This window comes from Bombus impatiens, unplaced genomic scaffold (assembly GCF_000188095.3).
Source record: "Bombus impatiens unplaced genomic scaffold, BIMP_2.2 scf_0526, whole genome shotgun sequence".
Lineage (NCBI taxonomy): Eukaryota > Metazoa > Arthropoda > Insecta > Hymenoptera > Apidae > Bombus > Bombus impatiens.
Genome location: NT_176945.1, coordinates 369,696 through 386,942, shown reverse-complemented (window position 1 = coordinate 386,942; position 17,247 = coordinate 369,696). Strand labels below are relative to the sequence as shown.

General features: G+C 35.0%; 1 protein-coding gene and 1 long non-coding RNA gene across 12 annotated transcripts in view; one reads left to right on the top strand and one right to left on the bottom strand.

Moving 5' to 3' along the window:
• Positions 1-17,247, bottom strand: part of LOC100742759 (protein lap4) — a 52,490-nt gene that overhangs the window by 22,667 nt on the left and 12,576 nt on the right. The gene's annotated exons all lie outside the window — the stretch shown is intronic.
• LOC105681038 lies at positions 8,988-10,397 on the top strand. The gene is made up of 3 exons (XR_001102427.3): positions 8,988-9,203; positions 9,600-9,886; positions 9,975-10,397. It is a non-coding gene; the product is annotated as an uncharacterized LOC105681038 (long non-coding RNA).

The window sequence follows — 17,247 nt, the reverse complement described above, 5'->3', positions numbered from 1 at the left end:
GGCTTGCATCGCTTCATTATCAGAAGCTAACCCCGTGTATAGTCAAGACTATATCCGACACAACGCTGTTTACGCTCATCAAGAGACTACTCGTTCGGTCTCGCCGGGAAGGAAAAAAAATGCAATCGGGTAAACAGCCTTTAAAGCCGAAGCTTTCGTGACGTGTAATTTTATGCCGTATAAATCGCAAGAGATATTCACTTCTGTGGTTTTCTGGCGCGGATACGCAACAGGGAACAGGGGTAATATCGCGGTAAGGGTAAGAGATTACACAGTGCACGTAGCCTTTTTCCCCCTTACGTAATATCCGCGGCACACGTGAAGGAATTGATCGAGCGATCGTAACGAGGAAAAAGATCTCGCCGACTCGTTCAATCAGTGATCCATCGCGGGTTCGTTGAGATTCAGCATTTATTAATATTAAATCTCGCGCAATGTTTACCTCGTTTCTTTTTTTAATCCTTTTTTCCCATCTCAGATAAGTTTCCTTGCTACACGTTTATCGAATAACAATCGCGGGTGATTGGAAACCATTATAAATCGTCTCGAATAGGAAAAAAGAGAAAGCGGGAAGAAAGAGAGGAATAAAAGGATGAGACGAGGGTAACGAGGGTGACATGTCGCTTTGCGTCGCGCCTATATGCGCGATCTACGTTCTTATGTAATAACGTGCAACACGTGAACGCGCGATGAACTCGTTGGAAAGTTCGCGAGCTACAATTTCTCCTACGCCAGAAGTGATTCGTCCCACATTTCTTTTTTCTTTTTCGAAGGTGAAAGACATCTTCTCAGCAGAAAAGTGACGGAGGATGTTATCGTTTAATAAGCCCGAGAATCTAAATGAGGTCGTCCATAAGAAACGTAGAGGTACATTTACTGTTAGCTCGTAGAAAACGGTACTTCCCAAAAAGACAGGAAGGAAATACAGTTTTATCGTGACTACATTCCAGTCACGGTCGATTGATCGTAACTCCACTACGTGCATTTCATAATACTATTTTATTTCGTGGTAACATCTGTAAATCTAGAGATCAAATGACAAACGAACCATTTTCATCAGAAAAGGATAAGGAAGTGTTTGGAAGCCTGCAAAGCCGAAGGTAATATCGAGCTATCGTAATTACCGATCATCCGTCGCAGGGAACATCAATTTTCCCCTGTCTATATGTATTTCCCCCTATTCTGACCGTTTAGATTTCGTTCCAGCATAAAAATAATCATCTTCCCGTTGGGAGAAAAATCATACACGACAAGATGGAGAAAAAAAAAGAGGAAAAGAATTCGCTGACTGGCTGCATTCCAATCAGTCGTATCTTCTGCGTGCGTTGCACCTACACGCGAGTGCAACGCCTTTCATTAATGGGGTGAGTTTTCTGAACCTGTTGCTATAAACTTATATTTCTTGCACGCAACGAGTTTTCACTGTCAACCAGTCTTGACTATTCCAGATCCTGTATCTGAATCTGGAAACCGTACTCTGGTATACGTATAACGCGTTCTACCTACGGAGATTAATGCGAGAAAAATACGTTTTCACACAGCGTTTTCCTCATGATTTATTTACGAATATTTCTCTTATCCTGTAACGAAATTTTGCTATTTGTCATTTTTATTGTTTTGAATAATCGTTCAGGGGACTTTTTGATATTCTTTCAATAACTTTTTTGGGGAGATCTTTGATAATATTTTAAGGTGTCTTGTATGATTTTTAAATAGCGTTCTCTAACGTTATTTGAAATATTTGTTACAGAAATGTTTGTGTTTTTCATATTTTAGATTCTTTATTAACAGTACCTAATTTGAAGACTAGCTTCTGCGGTTTGATATTTAATTTTCCGGCAAGGAAATCACGTAGTGGAAATCAAAGAAATTCCACGATTAAAATCGAGTTCGGAGAAACAATTCGCGAACAATAAAAGCGATGCAACGCAACGCTCAACTTTCTCGTTACAAAGTGAACAATGCATTACAGGAAGAGTCCGTAACTAATTCGAATTTCGCAGCGGCGGTTGTTTCTAAGAAAATAAGTAAAAATGCGTTTAAATCAGAGGCAACGACGTAGAAAAACACACGATGTAATTTTGCAACGGAATCGAAGCGACTCCGCACGCAACTTTGATCACCGATAATTAAGAACAATCGCCACCGCTCGTTACAGATAAATCGTCGACGGTATTTTACACGAACTTCATTGTTCGTCATTAAATACACTTACTACCGTGATGCTACGTATTTGTACGAATAACAATTATGAAATCTAAGCAGAAGAAGAAATATGTAGTAGAAGAAATATCAAACAAATTGTTGGAAGTTTTTTCACAATTACGATATTAGGAAATTAAATAATGTAATAATGTAAATAGGTTTAAAAAAAGATTGTAAATGAAATGCATTAACGTTAGAAAATGGAAATAAAAATAATTCTACGTTCCCTTCACAGAACGTATGTAATGCGTAGTCATTTTTTATTAAATATCTATTATCATAATCTATATTTATTGCAAAAGCAGTTACTTCATAATTATGAATATGTATGTTTGCAGTGTACATATATTAGCATTACTCGCATGGTCTTACACGCAACTAGGTCTTAAGCAAACAGATTTTAAATTAACATGCAAATAAGTATGTGTAATGAGAGGATTAATAGATTTACAAGATAAGAGAAAACAGACGAAAGGGCAGGAAAATTGATCGTTAGGAGGATACCAGTAGAAATTGGACCATTCGACAACCTGTACGCATAGAAATGCGCCTGTTCACACGCACGTGCGTGGGTGGTTTAATCAAGGGGCAAGTTTCCTGAACCCGAACCTGTTGCGGTCGCGGTTTATCTCTTCTATGATCACGCAACGAGTTTTCACAAGATCGTGACACGACTTGTGTGCGATACGCTTTTTTTTTACATACAGGTTTCCTTTATGAGAGCCATAGAAAAGAGAATTCGCCGATTAAGAACGAAAAAGAAGAAAAATGTTGCTTTTCTAACGTCGTGACTCGTAACGATGCTCGCTCACTGAATTTTGCACGAACCGAAAAGCGAAGATAAATAATAAATGCGAATGCTGCATTGAGGCGAAGTATAAACGGAATTTCCCCGGGGCTAGAGAACGGTTTTCATTAAAATGAAACGCGCGCAATGGAAGTTGTTAATCAAAGAAAAGATGTTCGTTTAGTTTTGTTTTAACGTTGGTTTTGGCATAAAATCCTTTGAACAGCAGCAGATTTTTTTTTTTTTCGAAACCTGATGCTGTGGTGTATTCTATGGCGACATGTTAGAATAAACTTCGTGGAAGTTATACATTGTTACATAGATGTTTGTTAAAAGCTGATTATACGTATTGCTTTTCTACGTATATTTCATTGAATTTTATTATTTTGACTATATGTATATTTAATAAGTGATTAACAATTCAGCATTTACAATATTTAATAATTTATATTTGCCAGCTTCTTTCCTTTCTTTCTTTTTCCTTTTTCGTACATAAAGGTTTCCATTTCCCTGGTAACGATATCTCACACACCGAGTTTCAGCTTCGGTTCAATCATACACATAGAATGTCAATGTGTATGTACTGTGTTTATTATATGTTACTATATTAAAGAGAGAGTATTATAAAAAAAGGATTTAAGACTTTGTGAATTAGATAAAAAGATCCAATTAACATTTTATTTTTCAGAAAAATAACAGAGGTAATAGCAGCTTTTTAAAAACAGAAATTAAAATAGAAATTAGGTATTCGAGAAAAAGAGAGTACGCTGGTTTCTCCCACAAAATGTTACCACGCTTACGTTGATTTATTGTTGCGTGCGCGTAACCGAATCGCATCGTCGATTTTCTGAATCGAAAATTCTGAATTCGAATTACAAACGGCGTAACATTAACCGGAACGCATCTAATCTCGCGTAATTTAATTGTTACTTTCCCTTGTTTTTTTCGTGACGGTCAATGAACCGTCTCACCCGAGCGTATCGCATTAATTGAAGCAAGTGAAAACTTCGTGTGAGGCTTACACGAGACTCGCCTCACTTTAACATCGAATAAATGCGCGATAATATCAACGTAAATACAGTGATGCAATCATTAATCAATGACACTGCTTTCACAAAATAAATGTGTAATTTTCAATTGAATGATTTTACGTTTCTGAAATTATCAAACTTCCTCGACCTTCCTGTCCAGATTTTGTTAAATTTTGTTAAATCACTTATGATCGCAGGATATGCAAAATCTTCATTCCGACGTTCTATTTTAAGATAAATCCGAGGGCGAATGGCGTAGTTTGTGAACAACGATTTCATTTTATTCGACGCGCACAACGTAAGGTTTGGCAAAACTCCGAATTTAAATAAAATTGTTTGTTACTAGAAACTCACAGGGGAGAACTGGCTACGATTCATGCTTCAAACGATTCAATTCTGACCCAATAGTTGTAGGAGATAAATACCCGAATTATGCAAGCTGATGTTATCGTAATAAGCTTTCCAAGATTTTTCGTAGTTGTATGAGCATATTATGAGATTATTTTTCCGTCGACGAGCTTCAGATAATCAGGAGAATATAATAGATTAAGACACCTTAAAATTGTAATTCTATAAAAATCTACGTTACTTCTTGAAACATGAAATATGTACATGAAATTCATTGAGGAAAATTTAAATAGATATTGAAGATAAAATTTGATTCTTCCAGTTCAGTATATTTGGAATTGAAGGCACCCTTTGTTAAAAAAATAATAGACGTGGAAATAATAAAGTATTTTGTACACTTAATTGTAACGTAATACGCATAAATGGAAATAATACAAATAATTGTATATTACAAAAAAACGTATATGTACGTTCTTTAGCAAATGATTCATACCAACAAAATTGTAAAGAAATTCTTTTTGTTGAGTAAAGAATAACAACGAAAGTGACCAAACTCACAATGTTACATACTGTAAGCTAAGCGAACGACGCACGTTTTATTTACATATTCAACATGGATAATGGATTGAATCTCGTTGCATATGTATGCTACTATTCCAGCAACTACGAGGGTTGTTCCTGGCCATTGATTAATTTTCAAACATACACACAACCTCTTAAAAATCAACATAACGCTTTCGATGCAACCAGGTCCTTCTTACGTACTGCGAATTTTTATTTTTTCTTCGTTCATTTAAGCAATTTTCCTTCGTGAAACGTGTTGCGAAAATTGCTCGTATACGTGGACGTTTTAATTAAACTGCACGGTTTCACGAACACCTAAATTTAGAGCGGTATACTGGGAACAGCCTCGACGCGGGACGCGTCTCCAGTTGTCAGTTTCCACTCGATTGTTCCTCAAACTCGTCCTCGCGGGCAACTTGTTAGCCATTAATGAGGTCAACCACGAAGTGTGCGCCAAGTGTGAGCGAGAAAGTTGCCCGCACAATTTATAACAAGTTTCGCAAATGTTCTAGAACCGACGCGGAAAGTTCGCTTGTTCCCCTAATCGTTCCGGTCGTCTCGTAACATGATAAAGTTAATTAGTTTATCGAATTATGTAATCTCTTCGTTTAAGTACGTAGGCTGGTGGTTTTTCATTAAGAAGCAAAAAAAAAAGAATAAATGTATTCTATGTATGTAGGTACTATAGTATACATGTGTATCATATTATTGTATGTACCTACTACTCATCACAGGATTGCCGTTTATGTGCACGAAGACGCTATAAATAATACCAATTACGTTAACTACCCTTTCTCGTCTCGTGTACCTACAGCTCGAATGACTAAAATTATATTTATTCGGGATATCATACACATCCTGGCGTTATTTATATTTATCTCTTAATTAAGTCCGTCTAATATCGCACACGTGGACCACATGGAACGCCAATTTCAACTACCTGTGCACGTTGAACAATCTCAATTTCACGGTCTCGTTAGGTGTCCACGGACGTATAAGGTGCGATCATCCACTATTTTCTCGTTTATTTTCACCTTTCCACGTCCGTACATACATACATGGCCGTTTCGATGGATCCTTAGAGCTGAACAAAGCGGTTCGATCGAAGATACGAACACTCTAGGGTGTCTCGAAAAGTGGGGCACTTTTGTCGTCTCTCCTCCTCTCTTTGTCTTTCATTCTGCCTCTCAAAAGCGACGCAGAAATATCAATCACTAGCCCAGATATTGCGAATCGTTTTATTCAATGCACAGAAATCATGTCCGCGCATATGCACGCGCGTGCAAATATCGTTGACCATTCTTTCCTTCTCTTCTATACTCGTATCACGCTCGAAACAAAACACGCGAACCGCGACCAGATCTCGTCAGGATTTTGCCAGGGGAGAAAAGAGGGAATATACACTCTTCTATTGGAAAAGCTTTCACGTAACTGCACAAGGATTTTCGAAAGCTCGTGGAATCGTCGAGCGTTCTCTTCGTTTTCATTTGTAACTCGATCGATGGATTGGTTTTTTCAAAAAATACACGCGTGTAATCTTTTTCTAGTTCGTTAATGTTCAATGGGAGAATATCGTACATTATAGCTGTACGTATAGGATGATTTTCTATTTAATATATAATATTTAATATAATTCTATTTAATATATAATAAACTTAATAACATGCCAATAATTAAACCTACAATTAATTGATATCAGAAATATTTATATTCAAAACTATAAAACATTGGATGAAATAATAAACTTTAGGACATCAGTTAGAACAGAGCGACACGAGCAATGAAAAGTTTCGGCCAGTATCGATCCAGTCTGAAAACTGTTGTCGTTCTCGACGTTTCGCAAGAGACACTTGCGACGATCGGTGAACACAGTGGAAGAAGCAAGGTTGCAAGTTTAGAAAACGTGCTCGAAAAAAAAGACTTGCAGCGCTTTTATACACCGCGCGAGGTTGAAGACAGAATGAAGCGGTGTGTCGTCGCCAAGAGTCCCGGCACGTTTTGTATAACTGAAAACGTCCGGGAAGCCAGCGTGTGTACGCGTTTCGCGTAACCTGATTGTAGCGTCTTATTGAGTTTCCACTAGCAACTTGGTATGCACACCAAATGTCTTCAAGTTGATACGTTGACCATCACGAGACCCTATGCAAACTCATTTTCCACACTGTACAAGCCGTTTGATACTATTTCTTCTGAAATGTAACTGTGTCTTAAAACCACATGAGAAAGTAGGGAATAATAGTAGCATAGTAAATACAGTATCTGTATGCTTTGCTCTGTGATTATGTATTATTGATCCATTAAATGTTTTCAACATTCCATGCGTTTAAAATTTCAAATTTCAAATTTAAATAAATAAATAAATACATGCATACGATCTTTAAAATTTTTAATTTTCAAATTTCTGAGCTCTTAAATTTCTAAATTTTCCGATTTTTTAATTTTTAAACTTCAAATTTCAGAAGTTTTAAATTTGTGAATTTTTCAAATTTTAGATTGTCGAATTTTCGAATTTTTAAACTTTCAAACCTTTAAAATTTTAATCTTTCAGGTTTAGAAGTTTTTTAATTCATTAATGTGTAATAATGTTTACGTATCTTCGAATTGTTTATTTAAATAAATTCTAAGGAAATAACTTAAAATAGAAAGAAAAATAACTACATAATCTTCTACATCTGAGAATTCTAAACTGTTGCGTATTTCTTTAATTCCATTCGAATCTCTAATAACAAGAAGAACTAAGATCATCATTTGTCTTTTCAATAATAATTTTATAATATTCGAATAATTTTTAGCGCTAATGTATATACAATTTGGAACTTGAAGGTCCCTTCACTATACCTGTGGGAATAATCATGTAATACAGATGAATTTAATGGGAAGCTATAATGTTTTTACGTAAGAGAATTCTTTTTACGTAGAGGGCGAAGATTGCTCTTTAATCATGCAAGCGCATATATGAAATGTATACATATGCATAAATACGCTTTTTTCTGTGAACAAACTTCACAATAACTGTTTAGAAGAATCTTTTGCGCTATAACTTGTCCCTCATGCGTACAAAGTTATACTTCGTTTATCGTTGCATTTACGAGGAGTGGAAAGACAGGCAGGTATATAATCTTTGATAACGTAGTATATCTCGAATTTTTATGTGCAAGTACATTTATAACACACATTCTGAGATATTATTTATTAAATATTTATTAAAATGTTCCCTTTTTATTCCTTTTTAAATACTTAATTCTATTATCATACGAAAATTTAAGCGATTCTATTCACTTTTTTATCCTGTCTGAAATTATTGATTACCCGAATTAGGAAATGATCAGCAAATGCTTTGCATTCTGACTCAATCCTAATAGGATTACATGACGTTATATAACTGGAATTTTTGAGTATTCGGGTTTTAACTTCGATTAGGAGAGAGTTAATAAGTGATAGAAGTCACGACTCGATTCTAATTGAGTTTAAAATGTTTGGTACGCAAAGTGGAATTCGACCTAAGAAATTCTTATAAGAGCCTTTACATTGTACAAATCTTCAATCACCAGTAAAATTTTGAAGTAAAATATACAATTGTTCGTACTCGATTCAAATAGAAAAGATCCTCTAAGAATACTTTGCTACAGCCTTTGGGTTATTTTCGGCTCGATCGTACTTTTCTACAGGAAGATTCGGAAATTAGAAAATTTTATAAAAGACTTAGAGAATTTGTTAAATTTGAGAAAAATATGGAAAACTCGTTATTGATTGATGCTAACGGTTTCCTTAAAACATTAAAGGCTTCCTTTTCTTGGTTGAAAACTAAAACGATATGAAAAGATCGAGACTGGGAGGCATTATATATGTATATACAAAATTTGAGAGCCATAACAGGGTTATATAATAGAAAATTTTCTGCATACTTTCATCGATCGAAATATACCTGGTAAGGGAAATTACTGGAACTGGAATCTGTACGCGGATCGAAATCGATGATACCACATGTGAAATATAAACGTTCAAACATTCTTCTTGTGACTCATTTAACTGACTAGCGCTTTCCTCGTTTTTTCCTTTCCACGTGTGCGTAATCTTTTTACTGTTCTTGTCACACCGTTGATAAAGTGCCACGCCATTATAGTACGTGCGTAGTTTCTTCAAGCAGTTCAACGCAATCTTCACGTAACTGATTTATGTAATAATTATATCGTTCGTAATGTCTGTAATAATTTCTGACAGATTAAACGTTCGCATTAGACAAAAAATAGGAATACATACTCTCATCCGTAAGTCACAGGAAACTTGCAAATTTTAAACATAAAATTTAATAAAACAGATCTGTAATAAAATCAATCATTTTTTAAATATATGGTTAAAATATATATTTGAATTTTAAAGCTGCAATATTTTTCGTGCTCAGATTTTAATACATATTTTTCACTGGTTATTCTATTTTATTTTCAACCAGTACGCTATTATTTTGATCTAAAATATTTATTAAAAGCAGATTTTAAATTATTTCTTTTTTATTCTTGAAATAGTTTTTTAGCGAACTGTATAAACGTAAAACATTTAATTATTTCTCAAGCAACTTGAAAAGTTATTAACGATGTTCATCAAACTAAGTAAAAAGAAAATAATACTTCCTGTTTGAAACCAATCTTTGCTTCTCTTTAACACAGAAACGAGGCTGAAGTTTCGCAAATATAATAAAACCCGAAGTGAAGTTGATCTTGTTAACCAAACTTCGCTAGTAAAGCTAACAGACCAATAAACCAAGCCAATTAGATCGAAACTACTTTGTGGTCGAGCGAATAAAAAGTATCTTTCGTTCTATTTCTACTTTCTCATGTTACATGCATTGGTTAACCATAAATTGGGCTACCGGACAGGTACAGACGAAATTAACTGCAATTTTATCTGAAAAATCTATAACTAGGTTTTATAAAATAGCATCTTCTTCGAACTGGTAAGCTCCATAGAACTTCGTTTTTATCGGCATTGGAAAGTGATTATCTCTTGAAATAGTATCACGAGACAAAATGATTTCGATACAGGTGCATCCGATGGCACAAAACCGATGGAATATGAACTAATACGAGGCCACGTATACGGGAAGAAAGCGTCCGGACAGACGAAAATTTATGATATTGATTATCATAGGAACGCAATTTATTACACAAATTGAATTCGATGTACAACAGCGACGAGGGAAATGTTGGGATAAAACGGGATTTATACTGCACGCTGTTGTACAGGGTGTCATCGAATCGATGCAAGTGACTTTAAACGAGAAAGTAAGTAGCAAATACGAAGAGTAACTATGTATTCTCTGGAAAGTTCGTTCTCTGAGTAGACGTAATAAGCTTATGACGAGCTATTTGGGTAAATGAGTTTCATATAATAAGCTTCTTCACGAAGTAAATTTCGAATAAGCTTCAAACTAATAGATGTTATTATAAATTATATATACGAATATCAGAAAGTATAATATCAGAAAGTATACGAATATCAGAAAATATAATTATATTCAAAGCAGCATGTGATCTCGAGCTTTCTGATATTCGTATATATTGAGTATAATTATAGTTATTGAATAAAATTGTCTCTCAGAGAGCAGAGAGTAAGAAATTAGCTCAAGTAGAATAAGGAAAATTATAGGTATGTGTACAGGTATAATCATTAGATTAAGTAAATTAACATTGTAAAAACACTGTAAACGAAATCTTAATTATAGAATATAATTATAGACTAATTATAGAATATAAATTATAACATAATTATGTAATATACACCCGGTATATTCTATAAATCCGTCCTTACGAAACGCGACACACTCTTCTACACAAAAAGGAAATAATTCGATCGGCGGCTCGCGAGCCGAACATTAATCTTGCAGCGTATTGCCATCTCTCCTACCTCTTCCTCCGCTTTCATTATCTTTGATCCCTTTACCTTGAATTTTGCTTGAAAAATTGCCGTCGCTTAGCACGAAGGAAAAACGATGAAAAGAGAAGCAGACCTCCATTGATCGATAACAGCACGAAAAGAGCCAAAAAACAGAAAATGGTAATTATCGAGACTTCGAAGGGTCAAATAGAAGATGGCATATCTAGAGGGTACGGCTGAAACTATTTTACAGTAGTTGGTTCTCTATGAGAAAATATTGAGATAAACTAAAAGCGTGGATAATTTTTTTCATTTAAAGCTTAAGTTTTGAGAAAATTAATTTCGAAAATTCGCCGTGTATACACGCACATATGTATGCACTTTCATAGTTAAATACGTTATGTTAGAGAAGTGCACAGATGTGTACACAATGAATTTTCAAACTCAAGTTTCTCGAAAACCAAACTTCAGATAAAAGAATTTTTTCCTCCACTCTTGAGCTGCTTTTCCATACAAAATTTTCTCTTATTTGTTTTTATAATATGATCTTTCGACCATATCCCATAGAAAATACAACAACGAAAACGATGCATATTGAACAAAAAATCCTAAATAGACGTGGAACTTTCAAACAACATGTTCGTACATAATTAAAACCACAAACTACGCGGTATTAACTAGCAGAATGAAGTAATTATTGCAAAATTCCCGACACGATTAAATGACGAGGATAGAGTTTATCGAGTGGGACGAGAATGTCATTAATATTCCCATCCAATTTGTTTCCTGATAACAAACTACAGGGGTTGACCTTTCGAAATTGTACGAATAACTTTTATTAACCATTTCTACGAATTGTTTTTCATCCCACATATCAACATTGATTATTTAGAATTGTAGACCATGTTCCAGTCCTAAATACATTTTTCGTTTCTTGATAAAGGCTTTGAACAAATACATATTACGATAACTATATATAACTATAACTATATATCAATCAACTATATATCAACTATAACTATATAACTATATATCAATAATAACTTATTATCACGTAAATTACAGAAAGAAAAACTAATTTTCTCAAGAGAAAATACTCTACACAAGTGTAATAACAGGGTATGTACATGTTACAAAGTGTTTACGCTATTAGTTCGCAGTGTTTCTTTCATAAGTGTTAGGTTCGTGAGAAAATTAGAAAAGATCAAAGTTTTATTATTTTCTACACGTGATACGATAACCTAAATAGATATTCTCTTAAACTTATGTTGAATTAAATTGATCGATATAATTGTTCTACATCGAAATTGATATTGAAATTTGTTACATCATGTACCTCAAGATGAATTCGAGGCAAAATATTATATTTTCCAATTGGAAGGAAGATTCAGTTCCAATGTACATTTTTGCTAATAATAGAATAATTACAGACTTCGTTAAACGCGCATAAATCTTTGTACGTTACAGTAATGCGATTTTTTCCAACTGCGCGACCATAGATCAAGAGAATTGAATTTTCCTTGACGCGTGTATAGTGAGACACAAAAGCATTCACATTCTCGCAATTATTTAAATGGGAAATTAATATTAATACCAGATGCTATTTTTTATTAAACTAGATATACAAAACAAAAGCTTAATTACTACACCTTGCTAATTTAAAAAAGGACTGCGCTGAATTTTCATTCATGACAGCCTTCAAGAGCAAATTTGCCTTCGAAAAACTTAATTGTAGCTCTTACCATGCAAAGTGGCAAGTTATTCGATGATTCGACTATTCGAACGACATTTTTTATTAATTTGTCATAGCGTGTCTATGCGAGGGAATGTAGGATTACTCAACGTAGAGACCGTGACACTTGCTTACACATAGAACTCGCGTCACCGCCAGACGAATGTGTGTGTGTAAATACGTGTGGATTAACGTCGTGTTTCACGTGTACCGTCCGTAAAATTATTTACTACAAGATCTCGTAATGTTGTCACAGCCTTAAGACGACGTCGTCCCGTTCGTACGTCGTCGCAAAATCGCATGCCGATTATCCACGTCCTGTAGTACCGTCTAGCATCCCTCGGGGACTCTTTACATGTACTTGGAATTTCAAACGACCCAGCTTATTGCAAATTTCAACGGTATGTGGAGATTGTGCATTTACAGAGTCGCCAAGTGGAAACTATTAATGATTCATCGTTCAAGTTACGTGAATGAATTTCACGATCGTTTCATCCTTGATTTTTATTGCCGCTTGAATCGAAATAGACTTCGTGGAAGCTGGGTGATAAAAAGATTATGGCAAGGATAGATAGGCGCGTGATTTTAAGGCCCTTTCAACAGATGAAGGCAGGAAGAGAAACTTTTAGTGTGCACTGACCTTTCGCAAGGTGGCGATAAATTTCAATAAAAATCACACCTCCGCTATTAATACCAATTGAAAGGGAATAAAAATTCCATTCGACACGTTACGAGAAGCCTTTCGTCCCTTAGCAACCCAGCTTAGATCCCAAGCAACATTACACAAATGGGAAAGGGAACTTTTAGTGAAAAATTTGTTTCCTTCCGAAAGAAATCTTCGTTACGCAAGACACGTTCGTGTAGCGTTGATTTCTTCTTAAGGCGTAAAAGATGTAATACATACGTGAAAAGTTTCTACGTATGTACCGGCTGAGGATTACGTACGATATATGACCTTTTTCATAAGATTCTATCTAATAGATATAAAATAATTCCTAATGTTTTATTTTCGCATAATTTTTGCAAAAGCTGCATTACCACTTTTCGTAAAATAGTACTTCGTGTTTATTCTAGAAATAATTTCTTCTGAGAAAAAATATATTTATTGAACTCGTGGTAAAGAATGAAATTATAATTTAATTAATTATAGAATTGAACGAATGGTCCTGTTAGAAATTAAAAATTGTAATAACACAAATTCTAAAAAATGTTCATTTACATCAGAAAAATTCTTATTTCGCCTTAATATACTTCGTAATGAAATCGTTGCAGAGAATCTCACGAAGGGAAATCCAAGAATATATTAAAGGATGGTTCGTCCGTAACGAGAAGAAAGAAAAGGTCAGTTACTACGAATTCCATTTTCCTGCCGCGGTAGATCCATAGTCGCGATCAAATGCAACGCAACAACGAAGCTTATTTGATTCGACGATGAAATTCAACGTGATTCGTGCCTCTCTGACATTTTTTTAAACGAGGTGAATCAAGTTTGAATCATCGCGTACACTGGGAAATTGGGATCTCTGTGACTAAAAATGGCGCAAAAGGACGATAAAAGAGATACAATGGGGGAACTGTTATTAGCACAATTATTTCGATGACTTGCTGGACACAGTATCGACTTTTCAGCTCGTCAATGCCTCCGGTGGAATTCTTCCACGGATAAAACGCGACAGATATTTCTGTACACTCGTGAATGTACTTCTTTATTGCACGCTTCGATAATAATAGTCAACTAAAAGCAGTTTCATGCAATGAATTAGGTATCAACGATGGATAATACTTTATTAACATTTCTGGACTGTTCATCGTCGGCATGATGTTTTTCAAGTTTTTCTACCGCCATATGGTGATGCATACACAAGGTGTTTCCAAATGTAGCGTGAAATATCTAACTTTCGTTACGCAGTGAAACGCCAGAACATGTGTCATTCTTCATTTTCTTCGTACCCTCCCTTTTTACATCTTTCTTTTCTCTTTTTACTTTTACTTTCTTCCTTAACTAAGAGAAATTGTAAAATCCATAAGGGCAAATATCGTGGTTCATCAATTATTTCTGTCAGGGTTACACCATTTTAGTCTTCAAGGACAGCATTTTCTTTTTTGAACTGAGCGATGTACAATAATATGACCTTGAAATCGAAACTGAATTTCTTAAATCCATACTCCGTGCATTATTCTAGTAAGAAATGAAATAAATAAAAATCTTCCATTTAAAGAGATAAACGAATAGACGGCAAGCTGCTATAAATTTCTCGCTCGATTTCAATCTGTTAACTGAGAAGGATAAGTTGTTAGGACATAAGAATTTCTTTATTCGATGATTCTATTTATCATTTCATTTCTCTTAAAAATAGATTATATCGTATTTACATTCGTAGAAACTGATTTGTTTGTATTAACATTTGGTCCCGTAATTACAGAGGTTTCCCATGAAAGGATAATGCAGTTAATAAAGACTTGGCTGAGGAGTATCTTTCGAAAAACTAAAAAAAATTCAATGATCCGAATTTACACGAAATTCTCTTATTATCACTTTCAATCACGTTTCATTTTCAAATCTTCTCCATCTAGAATTAATCCCTATAATCTTCTCTTGTTCCAAAGAACGCGATCTCGCCCTGAGATCGTCAGGTCGAAGGTTAACCAGCAAAGTTGCCAGCAGTGGAAGGGTCACATATTAAATTTCGACAGCGATCGCATCATATAAATTGCTCGTGACAGGCTGTCACGACTCACTATACAGGAACCAACATATCTCAATTCCTCCTGGAGTAACGCTAATGGATACTCTCTTCATCGATACTAGAACATGCCATCATGTAATTTGAAGTAGATCAAAATCAGAAGAAATGTCACGACTTATTGATGACTACACAACTAATCATGGCCTTCGTTTATCAAGGATCAGCGACTAATTAGCAAAGGTCAGCATCAAGACGTTACGAGGCTCCATGAAAGAAGCCTCTGCTTCCTTGTTTAAAAAATATCAACTGATAAGCTCGACCTTTCGTGAAAAATGCTAATAATGCATTTAAAGCGTGCACAGGATGTTTGAAAATGCGTGATCTTTGTGGTAAAAAATTAGGAATATTATAATATTTACGAGCTACGATGTTCTTCTGGTTCTTTGAGTCTCTAGTTTTTGAGACGCGTTGGTCAGCGACAGGAGACAATTAAATAGCCAAAGAAGTATTTACGAAACAATAAATCGCCACAAATACAATCGTCAAAGCACTGATCTCAAAGGAAATGAAAACCATTAAAACCTCCTTAAAAATAAAAAGTCACTCACGTTATAATCAAAATTCAGTGAAAATTTAATAAGAGTTCTTCGAACTATTTTCGATTCACTGAAAATTACAAAAGAAACCATTCATATTTCAACAAAAATGCAATAAAAACTTCATCAAGATTTTAAAATATATCGTCGATAACATAAAATTTTTCATCCACACAGCTGACCCATTTATAATCAAATAAAATAAGAATAAAATTCCATCATTTCACACTTACTTTTCTATTACCTCCCCTCCCATCTTCCCAACCTCTGCAGCTAGGGATATCAATCTCATAAATCCGAAAAATCCTCTTCAATGTCCAACTATCCTCCACAAATTCCACAACCTGGCGAGTTTCATCAGCCGCTTCCACAGCCGGCAAACTTTTCGCCATTAAATTTCTTGCACGTTCAACGTTCTGTTCAAGCCGGGTTGCGTCCGAAAAGCCGCAATTATGAAACCCCTTCGACGTTGATCTATCTAGCGGTATTGTTAGCGAAGAGAAGCGATCGCGAAAAGAGGAAGAGCTGAAATTATTCCGCCCTGGCATGCGCAACATTTCAAATTGGCACGATGTTTAGGCGTATCCTACGTAATTACCGTTCAACGTATACTTTCGCGTAAGATATTTGTCAGTGAGATTCACAAAGTTCTTCGATCTTGACATTTCGATGGCGTATATTCTCGATCGTATTTTCAACGCGCTCGAGAAACAAGGGGCGAGGATACATGAAATTGTGTAAGAAGAAGGGAGAAAGGATAGATTATTTACTTTTCGTGCAACTAGTGTAACTGTTATGCTATCGATGTATGCACGTGTCGAGTACAGCGCAACAATTTTCAGGAAAACAACAGTATCTCTTTCTTTATGCGCGTCACGAATAGTTAAGAATATTTGAGTAAATATGTATGTATGTATGCATGTGTGTACATATATTGGTAGGCTAAATACAGGTTTAAGTATTGATCGGCTTTGAAATTTTGTTCAATACGGTATTTGGAGTTGACGAAACTTTTATTGATTACGTCTTCGAATTCGACAAAATTTATATTGATCATGCTTTTTGAATTTATTAAAAATATTAATCATTCTGCTTAGGTTCCATTCCTTGAGTTCTATTCATAGAAATGTTAATCGGTATAAATCTTAGCAGTCTATTTAGGAGTGCTGTGTTTTAAATTGATCATTCTGGATTAAATATCACGTTTAGTTATACGATTCATTCATGCTAATAAAAACTGTCTCGTCTCTGCTTCTGGTTCCAGAATTATCTCAGTGAAATTTTAAAATAGATATCTTCATGAACTCCATTCCTTTCCCCCCCATAAAACTCCTCCCCTTAAACGAATTCGAGTCTCAGACGCAAAACGCTTGAATAGAGCACGCGTTCCTTGTGTGTCGTATATTTTTATATCGTAATAACAACC